The sequence below is a fragment of the Vanacampus margaritifer genome, chromosome 6 (genome assembly GCF_051991255.1).
Source record: "Vanacampus margaritifer isolate UIUO_Vmar chromosome 6, RoL_Vmar_1.0, whole genome shotgun sequence".
In the NCBI taxonomy this organism is placed as follows: Eukaryota; Metazoa; Chordata; class Actinopteri; order Syngnathiformes; family Syngnathidae; genus Vanacampus; species Vanacampus margaritifer.
In genome coordinates, this window is record NC_135437.1 from 2,474,360 (window position 1) to 2,492,270 (window position 17,911).

The 17,911-nt window shown below is 42.1% G+C and overlaps 1 protein-coding gene across 11 annotated transcripts in view; it reads left to right on the forward strand.

The window, feature by feature from the left end:
* The window catches only part of magi2b (membrane associated guanylate kinase, WW and PDZ domain containing 2b), a 240,644-nt gene that overhangs the window by 38,326 nt on the left and 184,407 nt on the right, over positions 1-17,911 (forward strand). The window contains exon 1 of one of the 11 annotated variants that reach the window (XM_077568848.1): positions 5,544-5,562. The exons of the other annotated variants lie outside the window; for them this stretch is intronic. The gene's annotated coding sequence lies outside the window, so the exon portion shown is untranslated. Of the gene's footprint in view, positions 1-5,543; positions 5,563-17,911 lie in introns of those variants that run through there. 11 annotated transcript variants of the gene reach the window in all.

The following is a 17,911-nucleotide window of genomic DNA, read 5'->3' on the forward strand; positions in this document are numbered from 1 at the left end:
TATTACGAGTTTCCCCTATAATTAACATATGTCTACACATGTACTCATAAAGTTTGGGGACAATCAGTCACGGTTTTCATTCATGCCACCGTAATGCATGGAATGGTGGTTGGCTGTGTCGCGCTGCAGTCACTTCTGCAATTAAATGTCTTTTTTTCCCTTTCTTTCTCAAAGAAAGAATATGAAACCTGAGATGAGTGATGAGTGATATCTAAATTATGTCAATGCCATACAAATTTTTTAAGCACAAAATTAGAAGATGAGGAAATAAGTCTAAAATGAACAGGGCCGTGTTGCTTGCACACAAACGCGTCACAGCAAAGAGTGACAGGACAAAAATGTCCAATAATTACATGTGCTAATGAAAAGAAAGTGAAAAATAATAATTTTAATCTGTTGTGTGGGCCAATTTGACTAAAATTTTGGTTAATTCGCGCATTGTCTCCAATGTCGCTTTTACATTCAAACACGTTGTAGATATGTCACAAAATGACAGTTAGTGAGAGAGGAGCGCTGGAGCGTCCGATACGGATAATAAGGAATTATATCCGGGTTATGTTCCATCCATCCATCCATCCATCCATTTTCTTGACCGCTTTTCCTCACAAGGGTCGCGGGGGTGCTGGAGCCTATCCCAGCTGGCTTCGGGCAGTAGGCGGGGTACACCCTGAACTGGTTGCCAGCCAATCGCAGGGCACACAGAGACGAACAACCATACTCACAATCACACCTATGGACAATTTGGAGTGTTCAATTAACCTGCCATGCATGTCTTTGGAATGTGGGAGGAAACCGGAGTACCCGGTGAAAACCCACGCAAGCACGGGGAGAACATGCAAACTCCACCCAGGAAGGCCGAAGCCCGGACTCGATCTCACGTCCTCAGCACTGGGAGGCGGACGTGCTAACCAGTCAGCCACCGTGCTGCCGTGATCCGGGTTATGTTCTTGTACTAAAAAATTAATTATCCGTACCGGATACTCATGTTGTACGGATATCCGGCTCATCCCAACCCTTTAAAATCCGAAGAGGTTTGACATCTCAACTGACGAAATCGGGCAAAAATGCTGATTTTGGCCTCAAGCCCAAAGCAACATTGAAGATCCCATTAAGCCTACAAGTCATCTTTTGAGTCATCATTTGCCAAAATTTGCTTGTTTAATTCTTGCTACGTGTGTTTATTTTACTGAGGTCAAATTCTGCAATGGGAAATTTAATTTAAACATTTTGTGTCAAAAGATTATTTGCCATGCTGTGACAAGAAAGTTTATTGATATTTTATCATCATGGATATTACATCTCAGATACATTATACATCAAGAAATTAAAATTATGACATCTTGATGGTTCAACACAGTTCGTTGTTTTTTCCTCAATGTAATACATAGGCAACACATCAGCACTGTAAGTATTTACAAGTCACTCCAACCATATGCTGCTTTGCATTATGGGGCGGGGATGGCTTAAAAGGACCACCGCAATTCAACATCATCTTTTCATCTTCGGATTTCATATTTCATAGCAAATATTTACATTTCATCCTACTTAAACAAACATAAGTGGAAAACTGTGGTGGTAGTATGCAAATTGATTTGTCAATGATGTGTCATCAGTAGTTAACGTCGCCTGAATGACGACATTGAGTGATCAAAACGTTGCATTATTTACATCACATTATTACACAAAATGCATTTAGAAACTTAATTTTTTTTTTACACTAAATCCTGACTTGCCACTGGTGGGATGTGCTCGGCTAAAAACACGCCCTAGTTACGACATACAGTACAGGCCAAAAGTTTGGACACACTTTCTTATTCAATGCATTTGTTTTATTCTCATGACTGGTTACGTAGATTCTCACTGAAGGCATCAAAACTATGTATGAACTGATGTGGAGTTATGTACTTAACAAAAAAAGGTGAAATAACTGAAAACACGTTTTATATTATAGATTTTTCAAAATAGCCATCCTTTGATCTGGTTACTTTTTTGCATACTTTTGGCATTCTTACGTCTAGGAACTCTTTAAAGACTGTTGGAAAACACTTTCAGGTGACTATTTGAAGCTCATCGAGAGAATGCCATGAATGTGTAAAAAAGTAACCAGAGAAAAGGTTGGCAATTTATTTATGTATTTATTTGGTTATTTTCACCTTTTTTTGTTAACTCTTTGACTGCCAGACGTTTTCAGAAACGGGATGTCGCCAGTGCCAGCCGATTTAAGCATTTTGACTGATCTTTCAAGGTCCACAGAAAATGTGTTTGGACTATGGAAACACTACTACCAAAATGAAAGATTGAACTCTCATCTTTCATCAGAAAAAAAAAGTTTGTTTCTACCTTATTCCGTTCTTCAGTAATCAACAATAGAAAATGGTTAGTTTCACCAAAATGCTCTGTTTTGAAACAAAAAGCAGAGAAAAAGAGCTTTTTGTGAAACGATGTTATTTCATGCACTCTAGTGAATTGTACACTTGTTTTTGTCCATGAATGATGCCACAAACACCTAAATAGTGCTTTACTTCTGTAATACACCACCACCAACAATGAAAAAGTGTTTTTAGATTGCAAAATACGTTTATTTCCATTCAACAGTGTAACAATTTGATAAAACAATTTCGCAAACTATTTACAAATGTGCGCAACTGTGGTACTATTTACAATTATGTGGATGTTTCAAATACAGTTTTTCTTTTTGTAACGCTCCCATGCGTGCAAGGAGACGCAGGAGGATTTGCACAACAGATTAGTTTCGCTTGCGATGGCTCCTTTCGCGTGCAGACGTTACACTTTCTTGACGGCCTTTTTTTCCAGGGAGTACCAGGTATATACTGCAGTGTGTGTTTGGCCATGTTGTCATCAAGTCTACTCTCAGGATCATGATGCGGTGCCCTGGTGTTACGTCTGGCTTCCTCATGTCCTTCAGTTCCTATACCGGGTGGTAAGAGATGTTATGATACATCTTATCCACTCCATTCATGGTGGCATCGTAGTCCAGAACCAGTGTCTTCTCCGTGATCAGACTGTACCCACTCCTCCGATGAATATGCATTGGACTCAGGGTACTCTCACTGTCAAAAGAGAGTCATCGCTGCCCTCTAGGGGCCAAAAATAGTCATTAGGCTCACTAGACCTGCTTGAAACTTTCACCACAGCTGGGCAAGGCTTTACTCCACCCGTTTCCCCCCCAAAAAAAAAAAAAAAATGTGTGGACGTCTTTTAACGTCTTTGGCGCTCCTCCGTAGGTTTTTGCAGAACGTCATTTAACGTCTTTGGCAGTAAAAGAGTTAAGTACATAACTCCTAATGTGTTTGATAGTTGTCGTCATAGTTTTGATGCCTTCATTGAGAATCTACAATGTACAAAGTCATGAAAATAAAGCATATTGCATGAGAAGGTGTGTCCAAACATTTGGCCTGTACTGTACACTGTGTAAAAAAATTATTATTATTATTTTTTTACTTAAAAAATCACAAATGTTCTTAATGGTACTGCTTCCCTCTAGTGGCATGAGAATCACTGCTAAATGATAGTTCAGTTGTACAGTATTTAACTTCCAAGTTCAAGAAACTTGGATTCAATTTTTAAGAGGCATTTGTTTTTAAACATTTATTTTTACGTGCCTTTTATGTATACTACATTTTAATTTTAGTACAGTTCTTTAAAAAAAATCTAAGTGCAATGTTGATGTATAACCTGTGCATAATTGTTTCAGAGACTAAGAATAATATAAAATATTCTTTTTACAAATAAAATATCTTCCTTGTTTTTGATGAAGACTTAGTTTGGACAGTGGAGTGCAGTACCACCGGTATCAGAGTGGTGGTGCTGCGACACCGCAGCATGGCACGGCTCTCGTCTCATTCGACTCGCCGGCCTCCCGCTTGCACATCTCCCTCTCCTCCTCTCCTCTCCTCTCCTCTCTTCCTTAGGGCTATCGCCTCTCCGCATCCGTCGCTTTACTCCTCTCTCCACATCTCCCTTCCCCCCTACGAAATAACATCTTCCATTGCTGTGCTTCTTGCCGGAATTAAATTTGGCTGCAGCCGGCTGCTGAGCGCTTGAGCAGCAGCAGAAGCAGCTGAGCATCAGGGGGAGGACTAGGAGCAAGAAGAAGAAGAAGAAGAAGAGGAGGAGGAGGATGAGGAAGAGGATGTGCGGCTGGCGAGGATAGAGGACGCCAGGGAGGACAGCACACTCTGGGGATGTACACTGGATTATTTTGGGAAATCAACATCTGGGCCAGATACAAATGAGGTGCATGGACTGCACTGCCTTTATTTCTTCACATACGGTCGTGTGTGCCTATGTATGTGAGTGTGCGTGTGTGATAAGGTCATTTTCAGTGTGTGCTGTGAAAGCTGGGCGACCACTTTTTGTTTTCTCCCTTTCGTCCATTAATAACCTTAAACAATCACTTAATTGGCTTCATTTGTCTTCTACAGGCTGTACAGTGGACAAATGGTTAGCATGTCTGCCTTACATTTGTGAGGTTTGGGGATTTGAATCTGGTTCTTTCAACATTCCAAAAGCATGCATGCTTGCTTTGTTGGAGACTAGATTGTCCATAGGTCTGAATGCTTGTTTGTCTATATGTGCCATGAGATTGGCTGCCGACCAATCCAGGGTGTACGCCAAAGTCTTCTGGCATAGGCTCCAAATCAACCGCCACCCGAATGAGGAAAAGTGCTATCAACCATGGATGAATTAACCAATTTTTGGTTTTGGAACTGTTTCAAGGGCAGCACAGTGACCTAGTGGTTAACAAATTTGCCTTGCAGTTGAGAAGGTTCTGCATGGATTTGAGTCTTTACTGTGGGAAGTTTGCATGTACTTACTTGAATAGGTCTACTTCTCACGTTCCAAATACATGCATGCTAACTTTTTGAAGATCCGAAATTGCTTGTGAATGTGAGTGTGAATGCTTGTTTGTGACCTCCTCTAAGGCCAAAGTATCCTAATTCAGATCAACTGCCATTGATATTGCCTGCAAAAGTATGGTTGTTGGTAGGAATGAGCTAGTAATACTGGCCTTTTTTTAAGTTATCGGGTACAACGTGGAGGCTACCAATACAATCCACCGATATTTAAGGCAAAAAATAAATAAATCTGACATTGACAAAGTCCTCCTTAACGTAGTTGGCTCTATACTGCAGTAGTTTGACACATTGGCGAATCATCATCTAAGTCAGAAAGAAAGATCTTTGTCGACATAGTTTTTTGTTTTTGTGTTAAATGAACTTTTATATACATAGTATTCACTGACGTCACGGGATCGCAAGCCCGCCCTTCATGTTGGGTCAACTTCCCAGCGGACTCAGCTGTGTTTGTATTGTGTTTACACCGAAGGTTCTTTTGTTATTGATGAATGCCACCCCCCCCCCCCCCATCCCCCCAGCTTCCTCTAACGTTGCTTGTGTAAGCAAGACATATGGGGAAGATTTAGCTCAACACTCTTTGCACAGGTACACGTTAAAATGTTTGATTAGTGGAATCGATTGGATTACAAACATTTGCCGATGTTACTCCCGGACCGGACTACATGGCAACGAATGCTTTGAGGTAGGGTGGCTCCCAAAACACGGACATTCTTGCGTCTTCTGTACTTTTATTGGTTGCTATGTGCATTTATCAATTGTCAATTCGAGGTGAAGAATCTCGGCAAGTTAGCTATTTCCCTGACCGTGCTAGCATGTTGCAACAAAAATGACAACAACAACAACATTGTTGATTCATCACTTACTTCCGTACACTTTAACACCAATTTCAACTTTTGGGCTGCTGGGAAAGAAAAATAAGATACCTTAAGCAACCTCTCAAAACCGACCATTTTGACCACCAGATCTATTTTTAGCCAGAGCTAGCCATGGCTAGCAGCTCACATATATCACAAGCTCATTATGGTAAAAGCATTTTTACCATCTTACAATGACACTTAGCTTATTCAAAATGGTCAGAACTAGGGGTGTGAATTGCCTAGTACCTGGTGATTCGATCCGTATCACAATTCATAGGTTACGATTCGATTCAATACTGATTAATTCCGAACACTTCTTCACCCATTTGACATTCCATGGACCCGTGAACGGCATACAATACAACGTGGGGCAAATGACGTGTGAATACTATCTAGAACAATGGTGGACAAACTTGGTCCTCAAGGGCCGGAGTCCTGCAGGTTTTGGAGGTTTCCCTGCTGCAACGCAGCTGATTCTAATCAATAGGATCATTACCAGGCTTATGCAGAGCTTGCTGATGAGCTGATCATATATCAGCTCTCTTGGAGAAGGGAAACATCCAAAACCTGCAGGACTCCGGCCCTCGAGGACCGAGTGTGCCCAGCCCTGATCTAGAAGCTTCATTTCACATCTTTGTTAACCCTATTTTTGCACCATTATGAAGTGGTTCATGAAAATCCGGAATGAATGAACAAATGAATGAATCAAAGTAACTTGTAGTAAGCAACACAAGCGCTCCTAGCATTTGTCTCGCTGACCGTTTGCCACACCAAAGGCCTGCCGGGTCGATAGCTGGGGGTCGGTGACGTCATGTGAATACTGTGTATATCTAAAGTACTAGTGGTATGACTACTCTACTACTCGGTATCGGTGAGTCCTCAGAGTGAATACTCATACTGGTATTGGTTTGAAAAAAGTATCAAATGTCAACGTGTAGCATGGTGAAGGAGTGGCTTGCCTGTCTCTCTCACGTTCTAAAGTCCAGGGTTCGAATCTCATTCAAAGCATGTACTTGTGTGTTAGGTTAATAAAATAAAATCTAAAGGTGTCAATGTGAATGCCTTTGCTTTTTTTGTCTATATGCTATGTATGCATTGATAAAACGCAGAAATTGATGGATAGACATAGAATCCTCAAATTATTTGTTATTCAATGTAATGGTGGAATAGAATGGTATTCAGTGAAATTACTAGAACTTGGGAAATTCCACCATGTGGACAACCATAAAGTTGCACGTCGCCGGACGAGTGCTAATCGTGTTGGTAATCTCTGCCGGCCGGCAGCCAGAGCGCTGTCAAGTTGATCTGGCCGGAAGTTACTCGGGTATGCATGAGTAAAGAGACGTGCGTGTCGTTTTGTAACCCCGTGGCGGATGACAGGAGGTTGTAGGTTCCCCTGGCTCATACTCCTCCTTTGGTTGGGGCTACTGTGGGGATGGAGGGTTGGAGGAAGTCATCACAGATGAATGACTGTTTGTGGAGAAAGGGTTAGGGCTTTCCATCTATGAAGTGAAAATGGAAGTCTTTGCACTCTATTTGGGCTTTCTACAAGTAATGTGTCCAGTCATGATGTTGTTATTTTGCAGAAGGTTAGCGTGAATGGCTGTCTCTCTTTATTTGTGCTTTCTGGACTGACTATCTGGCGACCAGTCCAGGGTATAGTCTGCCTTGCACCTGAAGTCAGCTGGGATACCTTTTACAGGAAAAGCACTACAGAAAATATATATATATATATATATATATATATATACGTATATATATTTTTAATAACCAACATTCACAAATAGTCTTACTACAAGACTTTACACCAATCTCATTGGCTGGATCAGTATTGGACGATAGCATTACATGCAAAATCGGTGATCAGCTGTAATGTCTTCAATGTCTTAATTTGCCGATCAGTCAGCTCCACAAAATAAGATATTGCATGTGGTATTTAATGTTCATCAACAATTTTAAGATTTTTTTTCGCCCTATGCATTTCAATTGATGCTAATTATACATGGATTTTCGTGGGTCAAGCCAGTCGCTAACTGTCACAAATGTCGGCAGTCGACTGTGGCATAAATATAAGTAAGTCATAATAAGTATGATTTTCAAATAGATATATTGCACCCTTCCGATGAATCAGTGATCGGTTACAGTCTTTTTTTTAAACTCTATGATTGCTGATCGTTGATCAGATGAAAATCCTGATAATGTAAAGCCTGTACAAGCCAGCATTTCCCACAGATTTGAAATCTACTTGGGTGTGTGGATTTGTGTGTGTGGAGGGGGTCTCAGTCCTGCTACTTCACTCCTCTAACCTTCCTTATGATCCACAAGTGAGTGAAGGTGAACTAATGTTAAATGTGCTTATCTGGTCACAACACATTTTTTATATATATATTTATATATATATTTGTAACGATTATTTTGGTTGCCGTAATGGCTTATGAGAAATTTAGACGGTACTGAGGGGAGTTGTAATTTCCTAAACAACCTCTGGGGCACCACATTGACTTTGCTTGTTTGTAGGAGTAAAATAAACGATAAAAATCCTATTATCAAGTATTCATAATCTGAAGTTGCTACTTTAGTTAATCATGGAGTCCTTTGCTTTAATAAGAGAATTACTAATCCACTCCGTAAACACAAATGATTCGGTAGAAATTGAATTTCTAGACAACAACTTTATTTAGTAAACACACACATATATCAGTCACAGCCTAACCTATTAATAAAACGGAATAAAAAAAAAAAAGTGGATCAAAGATAAAAAGAGAACCTGCAACCTAACAAAGATAAAAAAGGTAGATGGGGAAGAGAGAGGGGCCGCTGCAGGTCTCCGGTTGGTGGCGAGGTGTACACGCGGCTTGGAGGCCGCGGCAGGTCCTTAGCTGGCACAAGTCCCAGTTGGTGGTGATGTGCTTGAGCGGTTGAGAGGCCGCAGTCAGTTGGTTTGGGCGCTGCGGGGCGTCTCGGGCGCACGGCTAGAGCAGAAATGGGTTGCTGGCGCGCAGCGGCTCGGTGCCTAACCGAGTCGTGGAACCAGGTCGCCGGGGCGCTGCGTGATTCAGAGAGCGGAAGGTAGGTGGGTCGGTTCTCGGCAGCAACAGACACGCGCTCTTTGGGGATGCGCAGTGTGGCTTAAGTCTGGGGCTCAAAGAAAGAAGCCATGCGGTCGCTCTCAGCGTGTTTGGTGACCACATCTCTCGTGATGGTCAGGAGGAGTTCGTGGGGCAAGACGTGAGGTGAAGAGGAAGAGGAGAAGAGGGCAAGAGAAGGAAGTTCCTTAGCGCGCTGGCTTTTAAACTGTGTCACAGGGGGCCAGGCCATAGTCCCGCCCCTTCATGAAGCAGACTTGGTCGACTGAGACCAAGCTTTTGGGTTAGTATTTGATCATTTTTGATCAGAATTGACAAGCCAGATGCTTCATTTATCATTCTGAACACATTTCAAACATTACCGCAATCATAAAGTTATTGAATCCACTAAGCTTACTAATTAGTTAAACTTAGGTGCCTACAGAAGTTACACAAGTCATTCATTTAAGATAGACATATTGGTTCTGTACAAAGATAAACAACAGAAGTCACTTGATGTCAGTTAAGCACATAGAGTCTGTTTATGTCCTGAATTATGTAGACTCCAGATTAATTAGGAGCGGCAGGATTCTTGAGGATAACACCGATAGTGACCGCTGGAGGGCACTGTTGTACCATATAACTTCCAAGGGGCATTATTTCCAACAACACATGGCTGATTCCTGTAGATAGACCAGATGGTCTGGGGACTGATAAGCAGCCTTATCGCTAGTTTGCTTGCTAAACAGGCTTTCAGGTCTTTAAGAGCTGTGGTACGCGTTCCCTGGGGTTCGTAAAAACAAAATCCAGTTCCTGCTGGAGGGAAACTCAAAGAGTCCTTTTGAGTTAAGACGCGCACACACATTCCCCAGGGGGAAATGTTTAAAAAGGCAAACAAAAATAGAAAAATTGAGGGTGACTGGCAAAATTTGACGCAATTACAACGCAAATAGACAAATTTGATTGGCCGGCTTGTTTTCGGCCGGTGCCGAATCGCTGTCTATGGACGCCTTTCCAGATCCACTTTCTTGAAAAAGAAAGTGGGTGTGGCTTGCCAGACTAATCAGAGACACACAAATAAGAGTTTTATAACCAACTCACGAAGCTGCAGTAAAATTTTTCATAATTTGCAAAAGACAAAGAATATATGCCTATTAGTGTTGTTATTTTTTCTGTTATGTGTATGCCGCTGCTTAAGGGGTTATAACACCGCAACAGATTCTATTTGTTAGTTCGTCTGTGATGTTTTAACTTTTCCCCCCCCTGGAAAATAAAAAAAACTGACTTAGATAAAGCTATGCAGTTGTTTAAAATACAAAATTCTTAATTCTCTATGTATTATGTATAGTTTGTCAGTAAACTTCAACTGGAAGCGACAGCAAGCAAGCTTTAAGCCTCTTTTATGAATAATTTTTCACTATCTGCCAAACTGCTGCTTGTTGTGAAGTGAGTTGAGTTATGTTCTGATAAGCAGTCTTATCGGTAGTTTGCTTGCTAAACAGGCTTTCAGATCTGTAGGAGCTGTGGTATGCGTTTCCTGTGGGTTGTAAAAACGAAATCCAGTCCCTGCTGGAGGGAACCTCAGAGAGTTTAAGACACACACACACACACACATTCCCCAGGGGGAATGTTTAAAAAGGCAAATAAAATAAAAAAAATTGAGGGTGACGGGCAATATTCGTTATATATATATATATATATATATATATATATATATATATATATATATATATATATATATATATTTTTTATTTTTTTTTTAATTAAATGCTCTTGAAATGTACTTGGGTGGTGGCCAGTTTACTTGGGTTTAATTATTAACATGGTGTGGGAAACACAATATGTCCTTATTGTTCTTACCGGAACATAGTGTAGTAATTGACATGCTTCTTGTTAGTGTGGTTGATGTTAAATGAATGAAGGTCTGAAACATGTTTGCCAGTCTAAATGTTGTGCTGTCCATTTATTTAGTCCGCATCTTCTTTGTCAAAACGAAGCGTCCCAATTTTTCTAGTGATTTAATACAAACACAAAAAGCCTGTTGCATACAGCGATCACAACAGCAGTTGTCAGCATGCGTTACTGTGTTACTGTGCGGTCAAAAAACGTTTCCGGATCTGGTAGGAACAGCCACTAAAGCAAAGGAAATCTTCTAATTAAATACACTGATCACGTAACCAATACCCAATGAACACACATAATCTGCTCCTACAAATAGAAAAATTTATTCTTTCTTGGATTTTTTTTAAAGAATGGAAACCACAATTTTTGCAAATTTATACATACATTTTGCAAAAGTAATCATTCACAAGTAAGATTTTTTTTTTTCATTGCCAAGTTTTTTTAGGCTACCACAAGACAGCACATTCACCACAAAAATGTTTTGAGGCCAACATTTATCTTCTGTATTTTTTTAATGTCTTGTCCTCATCCGTGGAGAATCAGATTGAGGTCAATAATAAGACACAGAAATCTGTTTTCAAATGTAGAGAGTAAAAGCAAGAATTAAAAGAAGAAAGAAAAATAAACACTCATATAAAGTACAGATACCTGAATATCTACCTAAGTACAGTAACAAAGTATTGGAACTTTACTACTTGCCACCACTGCCTCTGACAGGGAATGAAACCCAAGCCAGACGAGTAGTTGGGATCATATAATTGTCCAAAATAGGGATTTCGGCAACCCTGATTGATTCAATGTTTTGAAGAGGCATTTCACAAAACTTTTGTCATTAATTCTGAAACAGCGCACTTGGCTTTCTCCATGTTTTCCATTTATTGAGTCCATAAGCAAGGCGTCATCTTTTGCAGTGTGTTCTGTCCTCTACGGGGCCTTTGTCACTGGAACTGCTGACTTTGCACTTCCCCAAGGGATCACACAATTTGACCATTGCCATGGTGCGTGTGTGTGTGTGTGTGCGTGCGCGCGCGTGCATGTGGGTGTCACCTTTGATGTTTTGTTGTTGGTGTCAGAAGCTTTTAACGTGATTGAACAATGCTCTTATGTCAAACACAAACAAACCTGATGAAACTTTAGCGCGCACCTAAGCTGAGTCCAATTATGTACTTTCATGTTGTTTGCATGGTGTCACAATTGGATTTGGAAAGAGGAAGAAGATGCTGGTTTTATGCCGACAGCTTTTGGGAAGAAATGCTGCAGCACTCTTGAAGATGCAATTGTGTGCTAACGGAAGGGTTAAGTTTAGCATTATGGATACCAGAGGCAAGCGCTGAGTTTCGGACATTCAGTGGGTATTTGAGTGACTTGATCCACCTTTTAATAACATCATGACATCGCAAAATAATACTCTATAACTATGAGTGGCATCAATGAAGGGACCGAGGCATTTTACATGTTTGATGATAAAAGTATGGTGCTGTACAATGTTAGTCAAAATAGTATAAGAGTGCACTTCATGAGATGCCATAGGTAGACATGTTTGGAAAACTGTCACTTGAAATATAACACCATCTTGAAATGAATGTTTACGACCAGCTAAGATAGATAGCGTGTCTGCACTTAGTGAGATAAATAATACTACTACTTGGTACTGAGACAGATAACCTGCTAACAAGCATGGTTAGCATCAGTTAGTTTCCTCTCTGAAACTAAGTTATTTCGCAAAGCGGAGAAGAGTAGACAAGTAGCTCCATACTTTCTGAGAAGTACTTTTACTACATGTTGATTTGATCTATTTTTTTGAATCTAAAGTTTTCCCTTTATGTTTACTCATGTACAAAGTGGTTTCGATGTAAAAAGTTATGTCCCCAAACATTTCAAGACATTGCAAAATCCCGGTAATGGACATTTGATAACTACCCTAGTAAAAGGGTAATGTCAGACCAATTAATCAGCCGGTCACAAAGCATATAAATTCGTAATTTCACAAACAATCCTCAGATGAACAATGCAACTTGTACACAGAATTGCTATGGATGTCATTATTTGACACATGACAGTTCGTTTAAATATTAATAATGAAAAAAATATAGGTTAACATAAAAATGCCGCGTTCCATTTGCATTTGTGTTATTTTTTTGGGACAATATGTTTACAGTTGTGCCTTACAAATAGCGAAAATCTGCGTATAACTGATTTTAAGTTATATAGGCCTACCATGAATTTACCGATCCAGCCCACTTGGTATTATATTTTCCTCTATGTGCCCCCTGAGCTAATATGAGTTTGACACCCCTGACCTAGGCAGTACCCATATTTTGTTACAAAACAAAAGATTGCTCAAGAGTTTCACAAACTTTTGAGCAGCACTGTGTGTGTGTGTGTGTGTGTGTGTGTGTGTGTGTGTGTGTATATATATATGTATATATATATATATATATATATATATATATATATATATATATATATATATATATATATATATATATATATGGGTCCGGCCCAATGGGGAATACATTTTTGGGTGACGCCCCTCTGGGCTCGCGGTCTACTAGCATTCGACACACTTAATCACTGATTTGAGACTCTGTTCGCGATGCTTTTCTGTCGTAGTAGGTTTTCTGACCTTCTACGCTTTCTTTGAGTCGTCGTTGGATAAACGCGAATGTGGCCCGGAGGTGGGTTTGCAGGTCCTCCACGTACGGGGAGTCTGTGTACGCCTTAGCTAGTTTCTCCCAGCTGGTAAGTCAGGTGCAGGGGAAGCGTCATTCGCCTTCCGGTCATCATTTCAGAGGGGTACACCCCAGTGGATTCGTGTGGGGTGGTTCGAATCGTCATGAGCATCAGCGGGAGTCGGGTGTCCCAGTCCTAAAGGTTGGAGGTCACAAAGTTTTACAGCAAATTCGCCACGGTGCGATTAGTCCACTCTACCTGTCCTGATGACTGCGGATGATGGCTAATGTGGAACCGGGCCTTAATTCCCAGCATTTGCCAAAGTTGTTGCATTACCTCAGCTGTGAGGTGGGTTCCCCTGTCTGAGAACACGTGATTCGTCAGCAGGCATGCGGTGGTGTGCGTGGTGTTGTTTGGAGCAGGCAGACATTCTACCCACTTGGTGAACGCACAAACTACTGTGAGAAAGTATTAATTCCCTCTGAACGATCAGACCATGGGAAGGTGACTCCTTCCTGTTGGAGTGGTGGTCGGTGACTCGGGTTTGCTGGCCGAAACTGGCAGGAAACCAGGCATCCTTTAATGTAGGTTGCCATGTCGTTATGCATGCGGGTTCAGTACGCCATTTGTTGTAGTGCAGTGACGGGTGCCTTGAATCCGCAGTAGCCTGCATAAGGCGCGTCGTGGGCGTATGTTAGCAAGACCCCCCCTTTGGCTCTGTGAAACCACCAACCGCAGGGCGGACGGAGACGCAGCCTTTGCAACATGGAAAGCAAATCTTTCAAGTCGCTCACATAACGCGTCAAGTGGTTGGTGAGGGTCAGGGAGGTGTAGACTGATTTTAAACAGCGCGGGGTCGCCGGCTTGACCAAGTCGGAGGTGTCTGAACAGGCGTCTATGCACGCTACGGGTCCCAAAGTGGTCCGTGCGGGAGTGTCGCAAGAAACAGCGGAGGACGCAGCGCGGCGACGCGTGAGACTGTGGAACTCCAGGGTTGGGTTGGGAAGGGAAGCCAAGAGTTATCAAATATCCAAGGAGTCCCGTTCAGGGCCCCTTGCTTGGCTAACGTATCCGTCAGGTCATTAAAGTGTTTATCAGGTCCTGGAACTTTTGAGTGTGCCCGGATCTTTTTCCAACGGACGTGCGTATCATTGGAGGAAACCAAGTGGTCGCACGTCTCAATGAAGTCACAGTGTTTAACGGGTGTTTAACCATTTTGACACCACGTTGGTAGATGACAGGTGAAGGTGAGTGTAGATAACCAGCACCGTGACACCATGTTCAATTGCCAATTTGAGTGTAATAAGGGTGCCAGCGATTTCCGTGTATTGAGACGAGTGGGGGCCCAATTAAAATTGCAGCGGTTTGCACGATGTGTCGTTGACCCAAGCGGTGCCCACCCCAACCTGCAGCTGGGTTTGGTGGTGGTAAGAGCAGCCATCCACATAAGCTGTACGCATGTCCTTCCAAGACATGTTCCTCAAAATAGCGGTGACGTGAGAATTACGGCAAGGAGTCGACACACAGTTTTGGCAAATCGCTAGATCGGTACCGGACCCGTTACTTTGTAACACCATAAACCAGCTGGGAATGCGCGCGTTCGTCACAAGGCCGTCTCGAATGTGTGGGTTGTTGAAAAAGGTAACCGGATGATAGTTTGTATCAATAGTTATGGGACTGCTGAAAGCAGCACATATTACTAGAAAATCCCCAGATTTTTCCGCAAAAATGCGGCCCGTACCGTAGATCGCACCGGGACAAATGAGGTATCAAACGATGCGGCTCGATCTGACTCGGTGCGGCATTACTTTTCTAGGAATTCCGAGTTACCATGGCGACGCAATTCCCAAAAAACTCCCATAGGAAATGAATGGAGAAAGGGGGGACAAATTACAGATCAAGCACCTTTTTCCAAGACACGCTGCGCGCGCATACGTTATCCGGCCGATATGAATTTTAGCTCATTTTGTAGCAATTTTTCCCATCTTTAGCTCAGTGTCGAAATTTATTTTAAGGAATGAAAGCTCTCCCCCCTGTGCAGGTTCAAAGACAGTGAGTGAAATAGCCTTCTATTACACTCTGTGGCGCAATTAGGCTGTGAGTGGTGGGAACCAAAAAAATATATTTCCAAAAGTCAAAAGTTTCACTTCAACTCGTCACCATGGCCACAATCTTTGCTCACAAGACAGTAGTGACAAGTCTCTTCTTTCAGACAAACTAACTTTTATTTGGCTAAGGTGTCATTTAGTACCTTTATTTTCACTTTAAGCGAGGAGAAGTCGGACTAACTCACCTATCTTTTCCATGTTGAATTCGCCTCCTTTTTCCTCTTCATTTTGGATAAATCATAAGTTTTCAACCTGCTCTCTTTTGGTAATTTTTCATCTGATTAAAAAAGTGAGAACATGCTCGCGTTCCCCAAACCCTTGCCGTTCTAACGAGCCATTTCTTGAATCTGCATCTTGAACCGTTAAGTCGTGAGAGGCTTTTGTTCGAGGTGTGCGTCTCTCATACAATATCAATGGAATGTGGGTGCGTGACGTCTCCAAGTCAAATGTGTGTGCGTGAAAAGTGCATTTTTCCTAAAGGGACAGTGAGATACTTTTAGTTGATGTTGATTATGGTTAACTTCCACATTTCTTGACCGATTCCAGTCGTTTAAATTTTAAACTGTTCAGCTCATTTACAAGAGTCAGCAGTCCCATTAAAAATTTCCGCGGGAATTTTTCTAGTTACTTTTTGGCATCCAATATAGTTCGAGAAATGCTTGATTGCCCATACTATGGAAAGCAGGGCTTTTTAGCAGTCTGAGTATTTCAACTCGGGGCCGTTCAGTGTTTTACTGGCATACGCCCAAGACACGTTTGTCCAAGTCGTACATTTAGTCTAGACCCGTGCTCACACAATATTAGGAGAGTCCTGCTTCCAAGAAAAATACCCTGTTACTATCGGGGTACGCGAGCTTTTGTTTTAGCAAGTTCATCGCGTTGTTTTGTTCGACACCCCAACCGAAGGGCGTGTCTGTCTTCAGCAGGTTAGTAAAAGGGCGTGCTATGTCAGCAAGGTGTTAGATAAACTGGCGCGGATAAATGCACACGCCCAGCTGCGAAGTTTCGAAACATTGGTGGAGGTTTTGATGTCAAGAAGGCCTTGAATACGGCTGGATTGCTGTTCAATCCCGTTCGGCCCAACCAAGATCCCCACCTAATTGACCTTTGTGCGGCACCACTGACCTTTCAGGAGGGACAGTTTGGCGCCTGCGGAAGACAGCTGTCCAAGAACGTGGTTTATTTCCACCAAGTGATCATCCAAAAAGGAGCTCCACATCATTATGTCGTCTACATAACTGAGATTGCCCCTGGCGGCGGTGACGGGGCACGCCTTGTTGAGGAAGATGTTGAATTCGTCCAGCGGGTTAGCATAGCCGGATAGACACCAGGCAAAAGTGTATTGTTGTTTGTTGTCGAAGGTGAGTGCCAACTTGTATTGATCCTTGGGGTCTACTTGAACGATGTTTTCATCGTTTGTGGGACCGGCAGGGTTAACTGTGACAATTTGAGATGGCCTAGTGAGTCTTCGGCCGTCGCCGTCTTCAGTCAAAAACAAGTCAGGTGGAATATGTCCAACCACGGGCACAGTTAGAGTGACGTCGTGGAAGTCGGAACGGATGATTTGTCCAGACTTCCTGTTTGGAAGACTCGGAACACACGCAAGAGGTTCCAAGTTGGTGACCACAGTACATCGTTGATGGTGTCTACCTGGACGGCAAGACGGACAAGCAAGTCTGCACCCACCAAAAGGGTGTGGGGCGCATCCGGGACACCCAGGAAGTATTAGGTCAGTGAGCGCTGAGTCCACTGAAGGTTTAAGGCACACACGCCCACTGCAGAAATGTAAAGAGGGGGTTCCATGTTCATCGTTAAACCGGCAAGACTTGGAGATGAAAGAAATGTTTGGGTCATAATCCTGCAAGTCGTCAGCAAAAGCTGTAGAAATGGCTGATTTGTCAGCCCACAAGGCGAGGACAGCGTCAAAGACGGGTCTACCTTGCACCTGGACACCTCCGATGATGCAAGCGGCGTACCCTGCGTAATGCAGCCATGTTGTCAACAATTAACTTTTTTTTTATTATTAGACGGTTAAACTTTTACTAGCGTTTAGTAGTTAATCAGCTAGGCGTGCGCAGTTACCTAACTAAAGCTATCAAGTATTATCGCCAACAATACACACTGTGTTCAAGCTGTCAGAAAGGAAACAGAAAAACAAGAGAAAATTTGCAGCAAGGAGGAGGGAACACGGAGCGAGGCTACGCAATCCCAAAACCTACACAAGTTGTGAAAAATCTATCCCAAGTTGATCTAAATTCTATTTGATTCACTCACTCACTTGAAAGCCGAGATAAAAAGTTTAAATTAAAATTGAATTAAATAAACAAAAACAGGAAGGGTAAATAAAATTAAAATGGATCAATAGTCTTAGTCAAATTAAATAGCTGGAGTGTCAGCACAGTATGCGAATGTCTCTTATGTATTCG